We start from the raw sequence: 16,125 nt of genomic DNA, 5'->3' as shown, positions 1-16,125 counted from the left end.
CCCTCTCGTTTGGAGGGCTAGAAGGGTGTTTGAGCTAAGGTGGGTTTCGAGAACTCCCTTGCTTGTGAACATGTTAGATATAGCTGAGAGACATAGCTGGCTAAGTTTGTCTTATGATGCCACTTTGGATTAGTCAAATCTGGGGGAACCCAGGGGAAAACCCATGCAAGCACGGGGAGAACATGCAAACTCTGCACAGAAACATCAACTGGCCCATTAAGGGCTTAAACCAGTGGCATTCTTGCTGTGAGGCAACAGTGCCGCTCTATCAGGAGAAGGGGAGGAGTAGGGGTGGAAAGGGGGATTCTTCAAGTCGAAGATGAAGATGACTAAAGTGGAAAAGTCTGGTTAATTATAGTCAGTTAGTATTAATCTGATTGTCGCATCATGTGAAGCTGATACGGGACCAGCCATGTTCAATCATAAGCATGTGATCCTCTCGAAATTAGTTTATAAATAAACCGCACTTAAATTTGTAGGATGATGCCTGATGAAGTGTAAAAATGAATTGTACAGATTGTTTATTACTTGCATTATATGCCTATAAAAATAAGAAGAGAGTAAATTTTGATTTAATGTGACTTTAAAGAGACAAAAGCCTCTACTCTCGTCTTGAAACAAACTCAAGCATCTTTTTAGTAAAAGATCAAAAAATTAAACAATATATATTTTTATTAAACAATATAAAAAGTGAAAAAAAATTTCATAAATACTAAGGCTGCTAATATTAGTGAAGGAAACTGTAGGGGAAAAAGTCAGGCATTTACAGTCAGTGTCTTCTTTCTTCTTTCAGCATCTGCTGGTTTTGTGTTAAGGTTCCCTGGACTCGGCCTCCCGCAACTTCTCGAGTCTTCTAAAAGGTCTCCCACATTAATCTTCCTTTTAATGTATTTGGTTGAGATAAGGAGTGAAAACCCCTGAGGAGAAGGGAAATGGGAGATGCAGAGATACAGAATTTTCTGGAGGGCTGCTGGCCAGACTAATGGAGCTCTAGGAGGTTTGCTGGAGACCCCTGGTCAGCTCACAACATGTGATAGGAATGAGCGCAGCGAGATAACAACTTTAGCCGCAGTTGGGGTTGTGTGTATGTCGTGTGTAATGGGCAACTTTGGCCACTTTTGGCCCTGCGGACTCTAGATAGACACACAACCACGAGTTTCATTTGTCCACTAGCTGCAGTAAATGTAAATTTAGATTTTGTGACTAAAATTTTATATCTCCTGAATCAAACAATTCAAATCAAAATGTGCAGTTAATTTTAACATCATTAATCTATCCAAGATGTGTTGGGTTTTTAGTTAAACACACTTTTTGTTCAATATAAAATATAGTTTATTTAATAAAACTAAATGCTTGTAGCTGAAAATATGATCCTTGGTGATTTTTAAAATGGTCAAAAATAATAGTACAAAAACATATATAGGCAAAACAAAACTGAAAGCATTCAATAAATCGAGGTATTATGAAGCAAAATGATCAGTCTGTGCAAGTTTTGAGACCTTGGTTTCAATAAAAAGTGCTATTGAATCTATTGAGTTTGAGTCTGTTCCGATCTCAAGATGCTCTTTGTTGAAAAAATACTTGTGGACTGTTGAAGATTTTTTTTTTTTCCACGCTCTCAATAGATTCAGTTGTTCACTAACAAAATAGTGTCCAACACATACATCCCAGGAAGTAAAGAATTCTGACCCAGATTTGGCATAAAGCTGGCACAGCAGGAATTCTTCCAGCACTGGCATACAGCATGTGGGCTAACATGGCCTGGGTTTAGCAGAGGTGGCACTACAGTCTTTAAGGTGGCACAAAAGACTTGGGCCAGATTTAAAATTTAGTATTTGGCACTGATGTTAAAAATTGATATGTGGACCATGTAAGTTTAGCCTGTCTTGATCACATTTAAAATACATAGAAATTATTTTTGAGTAAAAAAATAATAATCTACCAATCAGGTCGTTTTGAGAAAAGCACAACCATACTGTGCCTAAAGCACAATGCTTCATGGGTTTATCAATTTAATTTCAATCTTGACACACCAACCTAGTTCAGGGCCAGTTACAAGTTAGTTGGCTGAGACTTGACCCAGATATGGTCCAGACTTGGTCCAGTAATGTACCGTAATTCACTGAGCCACACTGTAAAAAAAGATTTTCTTGCTTAGATTTTTTGTCTTGTTTCTAGTCTGAATATCTAAATATTTTTAAATCAAGAAGCATTTTCTAAACAAGCAAAACTTATTTTCTTGATTTAAGAAATAATATGGCAAAACTATGTGTTTTTTCTGAAAACAAGCTAAATAATCTGCCAGTGGGGTAAGAAAACAACATAATTTTTCTCACTCTTTAAAAAAAAAGAACTCACTTAATTTGGCCACATTATTTCTCAAAACAAGATCATATTTTTAATTTGTCTAGAAATGTCTTTTTGATTTAAGAGTTTTAAGATATTTGGACTAGAAACAAGACAAAACCTGATTGTGTGGGCAAGAGCTGGGCCTGAGACATTTTGCTATGTGGGATTTATCACAGATTACTTCTTTCCTTGTTGCGTATTGTTATGGATTTAGTTTTTTACATATAAAGAAAAAAAAAAAACATTTGCAAATCAAAATATAAAATATCAAGCTCTCTCTCCCTGTGGCTAACCAGCATGTCTCTTGATAATAGAAGTAAAAATTTAATCTGGTGACATATTTCTCCTGATTTAGATTTTTTTTTACTGTAGTTTGACCTTGAGATGCTTTTTGTTTATTTTGTAAACAAGTACTTGAGGAAGAAAGAAAGAAAGAAAGAAAGAAAGAAAGAAAGAAAGAATGAATGAATGAATAAATGAATGAATGAAAGAAAGAAAGAAAGAAAGAAAGAAAAAGAAGAAAGAAAGAAAGAAAGAAAGAAAGAAAGAAAGAAAGAAAGAAAGAAAGAGAACATTTATCATCACCTTATCAACAGCAGAAAGTGGTGAAAATCGACCCTTGGGACCAAAAAGTGTTGTAGGTTGAAAAAAAACACCCACATGCTGTACATTTATGTAAACACGTGTTCTCGAATACTGCTACACATGCATTCGTCACAGGTGCACCCACAAACATGATCTGTGCAAATGCTGCCAGAAGAAATCTAAACATCAAACACACAAATGCACACACAGAGATATATGAAGTGATATTTGCAGCAATATTGCGTGAGTGGACAGTCACACAATAGAAGATCGCTGGTGCCCTCTGCTGCTGCGTGTGTGTGTGTAGAGAGAGACAAATGGGGAACCCAGGGGGGAGAGAGGCATTTAAACCGTGTCCAAGCTCATGTGATACTGAAAGGTCATTCTTTCACACACACATAATAGCTGCAGTAGAATTAACTAGGTCACTTTGATCACTGACGAATCAAAAGGGAAATTTACTAAACCGGTATGGGATAGAACCAAGGAGTTTCTGATAAACATGCACATTCGCTCTGCTATGTAGCTTTTTAAAGGCCAATCTGCAAAAAACAAGTTGGCCGTTGTGTTTAGAATGCTGTGAAAAAATCACTGTCATGTTCGCACTACAGACGTGTGATCATTAAATACATAATGAAATGAATTATCTCAGGGCTATTAAGACATTTATGTGGAGCCTATCTTGTCCCTGGTCATATTAAGTCTGAGTTTGTTGTTGTTTGTTTGTTTGAAAATCCTATCACACTGCTCAATTGATCCAATGATTGCAGATAAAACATGTTCATTCCGGTAAAAACAACCGACCAATGGCAACAGATGTCAATAGGGGTAACAAACTGATCCAACAAACTCTGGCCTATAAGGAGATGCAAAAAGCATATCCTTAAACTATAGCACTTCACCTCCACCTTTACCCAAAAAATGAATCATAATGAACATTATCATTAAAAGTTTGCAAGCTTTTGATTTTATTTAATTTGCCTTTTTTTTTTTTTTTTGTATTTTCTCAGCATTGGTGAAAAGAGTACTGAAAAGTCATACTTAAGTAAAATTACCATTACTTGCCTAATATGTAATGCGGGTAAAAGTATCTGTTAAATATTACTCAAAGTATGAGTATAAAGTAGACCTTTCAAAAGTACTCAAGAGCAGAGAGTAGTGAGTATTGCGCTGTAAAAAGCTGATCCATTTACAACTAATTTGTGGATTTGTGTGTAAACGTAACATTCTGTTGTGCATTCAGTGATTGCCCAGCAGGCACACAATGTCACAAGACGTTAATATTAGGTTAGATTTAGGTAGTGACATCAGGTGATCAAAATTCAATCTCTAGCCAGTGTCTAAGGACAACGTTATTTAGTTATTTTCGAAAACATTGTCAAATGACTTTGATATTTTATTGATCGTTGTGTTTGAAAGTGACTAAAATCCAACGTCAAGCCAACATCTTAAACCAACTTCATATTGACGTATACTAACATTTATTCGTCAGATATGACAACCAAAATCCAATGTTTGATAGACATCATGGTAACGTCCACACAACGTCAAGCTGTGACATCATTAGACCTTGATATTTTGCTGTTTTTAGGTTGTGTTGGAAAGTAATCGAAATGGAACATCTGTGCAACGTTAAACATTGACGTCAGCCTGACATTGAGATCTGACTTTAACCCGATTTTCATTTTCAAACAAAATAACATTCCACGACACTGGGGTTCAACGTCAATCTGGTGTCATGTTGATGTTTGTGCCTACTGGGTTTTGTCATTTAGGAGAGTTTATTACAGTCTTATGCATTTATGTTTTGTCTGGTTTTAATATACATCTTTGCTTCAAATTAATTTTGCTGTCATTCACCTTTTAACTGTTTGGTTTGGTTCAGGTTTTACATGCCTTATAAGATTTTTTAAATAAATGGTAAAATGATACTTTCAGAAAAAGTAGACGGTCACAGACAAAAGTACATCTCTCTTTTTTAAACAAAGACACCAAGGTGTGAAACTGACGTCAGAAAAATTAAAGCTGAAAGTAAGTCGAGTTCTTCACATCTGAACAGTGTGCTTGGCCAGTGACTTGCATCTCTTATTCTACAACATTTGAGGAATGATCAAAGCAGCTCTATGATTACCTGCACTTTAGATTATCTGAGTGTCTGCCTCACTTCTGCATTTCCCTCCTCTCTTTTTTAACCTGAGGACAGGGAGGTTTCATAACCTTGTATGCAGATTTCTTAAGAGAACGAATGTTGTTTAAGGAGAATGTCCAATGTAGTGTCTCATCTTACTGAGACTGGCAGAGGTTCAGAGAAGCTTTTGGATGGTGCCACCTGCAACATATGCCTTTTTTGGCATCAAGAAAATGTACAAAAAAACTTATTTAAAAGGAGAAAATAAAAGTAAATACTGTAGACCATCAACTGGCTGGATTTGGAAATTAGCACATTCAACCTGTTAAATTTAAATACAAGCCTCAAACCCTCATATAAGATAAATCAACAGCTGCCAGTGATGTATTTTTACAGTAGGTTAAATGTTGGTTAACATTTTATCATAATCTATTTTTGTTCTATTAATTAAGTTTTTTTTCTGTTCCCATAATTTTTTTAAAGTCATGAGCCTGAACCAAAAAAAAAAAAAAAAAGTTATGGGATGAATTACACATTGAAAACACACTTTTGAAGCAAAAAAGTATCTGAAAATTAGAAAATAAGACAAACAGTAGGTATAAGACTTTAACAGCTTTAATGAGACAAATAACTACAATCACACTGACTACGTTTACATGTGCATTAGTTATCAATTTTTTTGCCTTAATCTGAATAAGACAATAATATGATTAAGTTGTTTAAATGGGTCCCTTTCATGACCCAGTTTTATATGTTATAGCGCATAATTCGATGAACGTCATTGTGTCACCACTCTATCCATGTTTCCTCCGGAATTTCATGTAGTTTCGGGTGTTTCAGTTTTAATTTGACTTTAACTGCAGTTTGGCACTTTCACTTTCATTTAGGAACATTGCAAGCATGCCTCCATGACAAATGGGATATTGGATGCGAGTTTGAACTCCTGGAAAAGTGTTGTTTTAATTGAATTTAATATTGCATGCCAATAGGGAAAAAACTCAGTATTTTATGATACAGGTGTCTCTGGTCCTCCATTAAGTCAGTAGGTGCAGAGAATAGTGTCAAACAGCCATGTGTGTAGACTATCCTGTCGCAAAATGAGGCCAAACTCCTACACGACGGAAGTAGTTTGATTGCGGTGTTTACATGTCTGTACTGCACTTCAATAATGCCACTAAAATTGGCATATTTCACATGACTTAATCTGATTTCTGTTAAATTTGATTACCTTGATCAGATTAAATTAATTAAAAATTGCTGTTTACATGGTAGACTCTTAATCAGAGCATTGTCTTAATAGCATTAAAATCGGATTATTGGTGTCCATGTAAACATACTCAGTAGCTACGTTTCCATCCGCCTATTTTCATGCAGATTTTGGACATGCACATAAAAAGGTTGATGGAAACACCTAGATGCGTATAAATTTTAAAAATTTGCATAAAAAACATATGCTCGTAACTGAGTTGAATAAACTTCTTATTCAATAAGAAAAGATGCGCAGAAACTATGATAGAAACACTTTTACAGAACAAATTCCAGTATGCGCATTAAAAAAGTCATGTGATTTTGTTAGAAGAGATCATGCGATGATAAAAGAGTGTCTGAATGGACAAATCAGCAGGCTTAGCACTTTGTAAAACATCTGAAATATTGTTTTGGTCATTCTAAAATCTGTTAATTATTTCAGTGTTAGTGTTATTATATCATTGATTACCTCCAGAATCAATAGCTTCTGTGCTCTGTGTTTCATGCCGTTATTCATTTATTAAATGAAGAAAAGATTCACGCAGCTTCTCCTACCACAGGAAATTACGTTTTTACTTTTGATATTTGTCACAAGTTAATCAGGAAGTTACGATTGTGTTCCCTTTGACTCTTGCATGGAAACGTTGCTTTATTTGCACATTTGCACAACATTTACGCGATAATCCAGTTTTGCCCATAAAGTTAATTTGCATATTTGGATGGAAACAATAAGACAATCAAGTTGAAAATACAAATAGAGAAATACAAAACTATTTTTCTGCTTGTATATACAGATAATATTCTTGAAGTTTACTGCATAATTCAATAATTTATTTAGAAATATCCAAATATTTGGAGGCTGTATGGAGCTTCATTAGAGTGGGTGGAGATTTTCTGATTAGTGGAATTTATCTACATGGACAGGGGCGATTTTAGGATTCTCATTTTAGGGGGGCTCTGCTCCTTATAAGGTTATATATATATACAGTTGAAGTCAGAATTATTAGCCCCCCTGAATTATTTGCGCCCCTGTTTATTTTTTTCCCCAATTTCTGTTTAATGGAGGGAAGATTGTTTCAGCACATTTCTAAGCATAATAGTTTTAAAAACGTTTTCTAATAACTGATTTATTTTATCTTTGCCATGATGACAGTAAATAATATTTTACTTGATATTTTTCAAGACACTTCTATGCACCTTAAAGTGACATTTAAAGGCTTAACTAGGTTAATTAGGTGAACTATGCAGGTTAGGGTAATTAGGCAAGTTATTGTAAAAAGATGGTTTGTTCTGTAGACTATCGAAAAAAAATAGCTTAAAGGGGCTAATAATTTTTTCCCAAAAATGGTTTTTAAAAAATTAATAACTGTTTTTATTCTAGCCAAAGTAAAACAAATAAGACTTTTTCCAGAAGAAAAAATATTATCAGACATTCTGTGAAAATTTCCTTGCTCTATTAAAAATCATTTGGGAAATATTTAAAAAAGAAGAAAAATATCAAAAGGGGGCTAATAATTCTGACTTCAACTACTGTATGTATATATATATATATATATATATATATATATATATATATATATATATATATATATATATATATATATATATATATATATGCGATTAATTTTAAATAATTAACGCGTTAAAAAAATTAACGCAATTAACGCAGTTCAGGTTTTTTTTTACTTCCTGTTGTGGTGGATGTGTTCAACATGCAATAAATGTGGATAAGACCAAGGAAGCACTTTTTGAAGGCAAGTTCCAGTATAAAACAATTAGTTGCATCACAAGTTATCCAGAGTTTTATGCAATTTCGGGTGTTTCATTTTTAACTTTCGACATCTGTTGTAAGTTGATACCACATGGCGAACAGAAAGTCATCCGCATTTCGTGACTCGGTGTTCCTTTAAGGTAAGGTTCCTTTTAAGGCTACACGGTACAATTTTAATAAGAGTATTATCTTAATCATATTAAAATCGGAGTATTGGTGTCTTATGTAAATGTACTCAGAACGTCTGGTGAAGTCGCGAGCTGTCAAAGACAGGGCATTACTCTGCCTTTAAGCATGAGCCCTCCAAGTTTAGCGTGTTTCCTCATTAAACGCAACGAAAGCGTATGCTTCGCGTTGTTGTGTCAGAATCCTTGTGAAATACAGTAATACTTTAGGACGCATAGTTTAGGACCCTTAGCAAATTTGATGAACGTGATCATGCGTGTTGAATCTGAGGGGAGTCGCTCCAGTATGGAAGGCCGTTGGGGCCAAAACGTCTGCAGCGCGTTGTGTGTGTGTCTGTCTGTGTGTGTGTCTGTGTCAGGCCCGTTGAGGGGTGTCAGGGGTGGAATGAGCGACGTATCTGAGTAGGGGCGAGAGGGATGTGCAATGTATTTAACGACCGGTTTGCAAAAAATTATCATTCATTTGCAGGCATTTGGGAGTCTTTTTGCACTTGCGGGATACTCCTAGTCTTAGCAACTGGATGAATGTAAAGGAGGATTAAGCAAAATGGTTTCTACTCTATAATTAATGTTCTCAACTCACAGCATTAAAACTTTACAATGAGTGCAACAGTTTGTATTCTATAGTTTATTATTATAATTTTTAATTTTCCATATCTGCAATTCCTGTATTTTGGCATTTTTTTGCAGTCCACTTAGAATCCAACATGGAAATCAATGTTTTCTTTATTGGCATTGATTGTTTTGAAATTTAAATGTCATTAATATGCCTGTGTTTTAATTTCTGTAATAAATATGGCTGTCAAGCCAGGATCGTGATGGTTTATTGTGGGTATTTTGTTTACATGAAGAAATCTGTGTTACAAGTTAAACAAAAATTCTATTAAACAATAATATTTTGAATTTAAATATTTTTTCTTGCGTTTACATTAATTTTACATTTAAATAGGCAAAATTACAAGTTTCAGTATTTTAAATGTGATTAATCACGATTAATCGCGATTATTTTTTTTAAAAAGGTGCGATTAATTAGTTAATTTTTTTAAATTGATTGACAGCACTAATATATATATAGGCCTAGCAATGCCCATGTTCATGGATAATGTATTTTTGCCGTGGTCATTTTTTTATATATAACTCGAGTCAATATAAAGTTATAATTTTATCTATTAATATTTTACTTTTAAAGCAACAATTTTAAATTTGTAAAGTCATAATTGTACTTTCAGCTTCTATTAAACGTGTAAATATTTGCTCAGGAAATGGCTTAAATAAACAAAAAAGACTAAAGCAATATATGACTTTCTGACTCTTTTTTTTTTTTCCCTTCATGAGTCTGATTTGTCTTTGTCACAGTCAGCACAGCCAGACAGAGAGCCAGCTTTTGATCTCCCATATAAACTGGACTTTATTTCTTTACTACCATTCCCGCCATTCCACCAAAACCTTCCCTTGCCTTCATTTGACTCTTCAATGTCTACTTCTATTCTTTGTTCCTTGGGCAGTTTCTGAACATTACAAAGCCACGAACTGTCCGATCATGGTTAATCTTTGTGTAGAGTGCATTTTTTCAGTTTCTCTCCAAACGTAGGTTGACATGAAAGTAAGCCATACAGATCTGGAACAACATGGTTCTGTAATGAATTGTTCTTGTTTGTTTTGGGGTGAAATAACCCTGTAATAAGAAAACATCTTCTGTCTGTCTTTCTAGCTCATCATGAAATTGAAGTGAAAGCTCAAACTGCATTAGAAGTGTGAAAAAGATGGGCTTACCTATAAATGTACAAATTTTCTGGTGCATTTCAATGTGTATGATGTATAATGTAGAGGTATTTCTTTGGCTATGACATGTAGTGACTTTGCTCTTCAGTAGCACTGTAGAGAAAAAGTTTAGCTAAAATGGTGGTCATTTGGCTGTGCATTGCCAACATGTGTGTTTTCTTTTATTTTGTGTTTTTTTTATGTGTGTGTGTTTTATTTTGTTTTGTGTTTTGCATTTTTCATGTTTTATTTTGTGTTTTGTTTTGTTTTACTTTGTGTTTTGTTTTACTTTGTGTTATTTTGTGTTTTGTTTTATTTTGTGATTTATTTTGTTTGTTTTGTTTTGTGTTTTGCATTTTTGTGTTATTTGTTTTGTTTTGTTTGTTTTGTTTTGTGTTTTGCATTTTTTGTTTTATTTTGTGTTTTGTTTTGTTTGCTTTGTTTTGTGTTTTGCTTTTTTATTTTTGTGTTTTTTGTATTGTTTTGTTTTGTGTTTTGCATTTTTGTTTTATTTTGTCTTTTGTTTTGTCTTTTGTTTTGTTTGCTTTGTTTTGTGTTTTGCTGTTTTATTTTTTGTGTTTTGTTTTGTTTTACTTTGTGTTTTGTTTTACTTTGTGTTATTTTGTGTTTTGTTTTATTTTGTGATTTATTTTGTTTGTTTTGTTTAGTGTTTTGCATTTTTGTGTTATTTGTTTTGTTTTGTTTGTTTTGTTTTGTGTTTTGCATTTTTTGTTTTATTTTGTGTTTTGTTTTGTTTGCTTTGTTTTGTGTTTTGCTTTTTTATTTTTGTATTTTTTGTATTGTTTTGTTTTGTTTTGTGTTTTGCATTTTTGTTTTATTTTGTCTTTTGTTTTGTCTTTTGTTTTGTTTGCTTTGTTTTGTGTTTTGCTATTTTATTTTTTGTGTTTTATTTGTTTTGCTTTGTGTTTTGCATTTTTGTTTTACTTTTTTTGTTTTATTTTGTGTTTTTTTGTGTGTGTTTCATTTTGTGCTTTGTTTTGTGTTTTTATTTTGTGTTTTGTTTTATTTTGTTTTGTTTTGCTTTGTTTTGTGTTTTTTTGTTAGATAATGATAATTATAGATAGTTAAAGATAATTATAATAAATATATTTTAAAAATCTGAACTTTTATAATAATAATAATAATAATAATAATAATAATAATAATTTGGACATAGAAAATATTTTAAAAATCTATATTGAAAGTTACTACTACTGCTACTACTACTTAAAAATAATAATAATTTTAATAATAATTTGGACAGAAAATATAAAACATTATTAGGTGATATTTTAAAAGTCTGAACTTTTATAATAATAATAATAATAATAATAATAATAATAATAATAATACAGTGAAAATCTATCCTATTGCACAAGAGTTTCTGTCCTTTACATTGTCTTCCACTTAGTATTTCTCCCCTGTAGGTTTATTGCTAATAGATTTGATCTTAAGACAAATTATTGTCAGATGGACATCACACAGAGAGGCATTAAACCAAAGAGGAAATCAGGCCATATGAAGACATCAATGCAGACCTCATTATAAGATAATCATGGAAAATCTAAAAAGCTATCCAAGTCTGATAGCAGTTACCAAAATTAAAGATGGCATTGTTCAAAATATAATGTAGCCTAATTAAACTAACGCCATAAATCCCGATTTAATTAGATCCGAGCTTATTGGAATGGAACTTAAGAATTAGATTCTATTCTGTGACTTTCCCCAGTTTCAGCTGCCAAATCAGTATTGTTGGCGTTATCGCATTTGTCAAACGATTGTTTTCTGCTTCGTCCGGAGTTACACGAGTGGCCCGTGTTGAGTTATTCAGGATCTCCGGGATTTCCATCCCATTTAAGATTAGCAGAGGCGTTGTGTTTGGGATTAGGTGCTCTTCCACTTGCAGGCCTCCTGACGCCGGCAGATAAGTTCCCCGCTGGAAAGCATGTGTGACATAAATAAAACAAATTGGGAAATTGCTTTTTTTTCTTTTTGGTGCTGTTGTTGGATTTACAAGTTTGAAGTTCTCTTTGTACCCACCTCAACTGCTCGGAGGATAGCTTTGATGGAGTGAACTTAAGAAGATGCGGAGCGACAGCAGTGGAGTTACTTTTCACACAGTGTCATGTGATAGCTGAATGCGTCTTTGCGTCTAAATCCTGAGGAGATTCTTGGGGTGAGAGATATTTTTGTGCTGCGTAGCGGAGGAAATTGACACCACATACTGTAGAGATAAAGATTAGAGAACAATTTTTAACACTTTTTAAGGACTATTGTAATCTTTATTGTCCAAAATGTGAAGTAATATTAATGGTACAGTAGCAATATATTTTTTTTTATAAATTGCCAAAATACAATCTATGGGTCAAAGTTATTGATTTGTTAAATTTTTAGAAATTGTTAGTATATTCATGTTTTGTGACTATATTTTCTAAGTTCCATACTGTAAATATATCAAAACTTGATTTCTGTTTAGTAATATACACAACTTTAAAGGTCATATTTTCAATATTTAGATTTTGTTAAACCCCATGATTGTCATATAGTTGTATCTCAACAAAATATTGTTGTGTTCTAACTCATCATAGATTGATTTAAATGTATTTGTTCAACTTTTAGATGATGTATAAATCTCTATTTTTTTTTTAAACTGACCCTTATGACTGGTTGTGTGGTCAAGGGTCCCACACAATGGCTTTGCAAGCAGTGAACTTGAATTTTAGGAAACTGTTGGTTGTAATTTGATCTCGATTTTAACCCCCCCAAAATACACAATCATTAACATAATTGTTAAAAACCTCACCTCGTGCCTCACCTTGTTAAAAGTGTGCCTCACACAGGTGAGTGATCTTGACAAACCACCTGTAGAAAACACGCTTTTATCTTTCTGATGCTGTGTGTGTTCACACCAGACGTGGAATGCACAAACAAAATAATTGCATGTAAATAGACACGTGAACATTTTGAGTTTATTTGCTTCATTCACGTGTAAAATCTGCTTAATTCGCGCATCAAATTTACTACACAATAGACAAGGGTTCGCATCATAGATGCTAAATGGCTAACATGGATATTGTTGAGATAGTAGCTGTGTTTTATGTGCTTTAGGAAGGGTGAAAAACAGCATATATTCGTTTACCGCCATGACCGAATCAACTAGATTCTTCCAAAGCTGCACCCAAATGTTCATTTGTTTTATTTAGAAAACAGTTTGTAATGGTAAAAGTAATATTTTATGTCTTTTAGTAGAGATATTAGATAAGGGATTTGTTTTGTTTACCAAATAAGTGGATCTAATTGAATTTGCATTGTAAACATTAAATAAAAGTTACTCCAAAAATTATTCAACATAAATCTGCAGATTTTTTTAGAAAATAATGCGCAGAAATATTCCAAAAAATAATGTCTGCAGTTTATGTCAGGTCCTACCAAATAGGCAACTGTAAGTTGACCATAGCAGTAAAATTGTTAATTTTGTTTCTTTAAAATGTAGTTTTAATGAATTGCTGTGGTTTAGATTTTTGTTTGTTTGTTTGTTTGTTTGTTTGTTTGTTTAATTTCTTATGAAGGTAGGAGTGACTTTGCTAGTACAGCAAAAACAAAAGTTAGCTTAAATTGTATTTGTAGTTGTTGTAAATTGTAATAATACTTATAATATTACTATTTTAACTGTATTGTGTGATAAGTGAATACAGCCTTGGTGAACTGTGTATCTATTTAAGGAATTTAATTGAATGATCATTATTAACAGTATATAAATGTAAAAAGTTTTTCTAAAAAATTTATTTCTATTCATTAAAGTATCCTCAAAGACATCCATCAAATTTTCTCAAAAATGAAACACATTTTTATTATCATTATTATTATTTATCATCATTTTTATATTACAGTTTTAAATTTTTACCAAGATAAAATATCATATTGTTTATATTATATTATATTATATTATATTATATTATATTATATTATATTATATTATATTATATTATAATTTACTTGATTTAAATCAAATCAAATCAAATAACTTTTTTGTCACATCATTAGCAGCACGTGTACTGTGATGAGTGAAAAGCTTAGGTGATGGCTCCAGACAGTGCACAATACAAGAACAGTGCAAAATACAGCAACATACTCCCGAAAACCAAAACAATATTAGCAATGTTAACAGTGATGCGTAGAAGACAATGAATAAGTGTACACATAGTCTGACAAATTATTGTAGGCAATATTGTTTTAAGGAAGGTCTGGTTAAAGTGCAGTGCATGCTACATCTTGATAGGATGCAGTGAGGGGTATGGAAAGAGTTTGTGTGAGGTGTGTTTAGTATTCATCAGCCTGATAGTCTGTGGGAAGAAGCTTTCCTTCAGTTGGCTGGTGGAACCGTCTGCCTGAGGGTAGCAGAGAAAAAACATATTTATTATACGTATTTATATGTAGCTTGATAATTTATCAGAATATTGTGCATTATTTTATTTTTGTACGAAAAAATATTGTAAGCACATTATATTATTCATTTTCCTTCAGCTTAGTCCTTTTATTCATCAGGGCTGGGTTGGCGGAATGAACTGCCAACTTATCCAGCATATGTTTTACACAATGGATGCCCTTCTGCAACCCAATTTAGCTTATTCAATTCACCTATAGCGCATGTCGTTTGACTGTGGGGGAAACTGGAGCACCCGGAGGAAACCCACACGCACACGGGGAGAACATGTTAACTCCATACAGAAGTGCTAACTGACCCAGCTGGAACTCGAAGCAGCGACCTTCTAGCTGTGAGGCGACTGTGCTAACCACTGAGCCACCATGTCACTTATATTAAAAAAATATATATATTTTTATAATATATTTATATTTATTAATATAAAAGTATATTATAATATAATTTTTTTTAAATATTATTATGGACCTCAAAGTTTTGAACGATTATATTAACAGCTAAGCTGAATTTTGGGGGAATGATCTTTGGCTCGTGATGCAAATCAAAGGCATAAATAGTCTCAGACAAAAGTTTGCCAATGGATTAATGAGTGAGTATTGAGCTAGATGTTTAAAGTGGATTGTAGATGAGAGACTGTGTGATAGAGTGTGAGGCTCTGTGACTGTGCTCTAATTGGCACCATCCATATTAGGGATGACAGTCAGACACTGCTCTGGTGCTGATCTGAATGCCAATGCCACACTTTACGTGCCACAAGCGCAGCTCCCCTGAGATCATCACAAATAATGCTCAAACCTCAGACAGACAATAGACCAATTTAACAAGTACACAGAATTACAAGTGATTTGCCTTTAAACAAACATTATAATGCTGAAACATGCTGAAGATTTTGATGTCTATTTAATAATTATGATTAAACGCATAACATGAATGATGTGTTTGCAGTCTTGTGCATGCAATGGACCTCCAAATACAATCATTCCTTTTTAAGGGGCTTCTCATGCTGATATTTGAAAGGCAATGAGCTATATTTTAAAGTACAAACACATTACTGTTCTGGAAAATATTTATTACAAAAATTAAATATTATTAGGTTTAATAAGAAAGTAATGTTTAATATTAATTTAATTCAATTTTCATGTATTTTTTCAAATTTCTACACAATTTTAGTACTTTTACTATTATTTATTTAGTTTTTTTGTTTTTATTCAGTTTGTATTTTTTTTAAATAAATTATTTAAATTATTGTTTTCTATAATTTTTTATTTTTTTTTAAATTAAATTATTTTTTTTTTTATTATTGTTGTGTGGATTGTGGTTATATCCATGGACACTGCTGATATTCCGCGGGTCTGGTAATGTAAAAAAATACATTATGATCAATTGCGAGTGCACTCAAAAAAATATTTTCGCTGCTTATTTAACCTACTTATTTTTTATTACTTAATTGTGTAAAAACAATTAAGTTAACCTAATCAATTTGTGTTGAGACAACATGAAGGAATTGTGTGGAACAGCATTTTTTATGGTGTGGATGAGATTAAGGATTTTTGCTTTTTATTTTTTAAACACATTCTGTAAAATACGAATGTGTTTTTAATGCATTTTTAATCAGGCAATTGGGCCCCAATTTGCATGCTAATTATAATTTTTTTTT

General features: G+C 32.7%; 1 protein-coding gene across 5 annotated transcripts in view; it reads left to right on the top strand.

Annotated features, from left to right (window-relative positions):
* The window catches only part of tsnare1 (T-SNARE Domain Containing 1), a 488,539-nt gene that overhangs the window by 434,426 nt on the left and 37,988 nt on the right, over positions 1 to 16,125 (top strand). For 2 of the 5 annotated variants that reach the window (XM_073926472.1, XM_073926466.1), the window contains one exon: positions 794 to 2,836. The exons of the other annotated variants lie outside the window; for them this stretch is intronic. The gene's annotated coding sequence lies outside the window, so the exon portion shown is untranslated. Of the gene's footprint in view, positions 1 to 793; positions 2,837 to 16,125 lie in introns of those variants that run through there. 5 annotated transcript variants of the gene reach the window in all.

This window comes from Danio rerio, chromosome 16 (assembly GCF_049306965.1).
Source record: "Danio rerio strain Tuebingen ecotype United States chromosome 16, GRCz12tu, whole genome shotgun sequence".
Classification (NCBI taxonomy): domain Eukaryota; kingdom Metazoa; phylum Chordata; class Actinopteri; order Cypriniformes; family Danionidae; genus Danio; species Danio rerio.
Note: the sequence above shows the minus strand (reverse complement) of the source record. Positions and strands in the feature narration are given on the sequence as shown.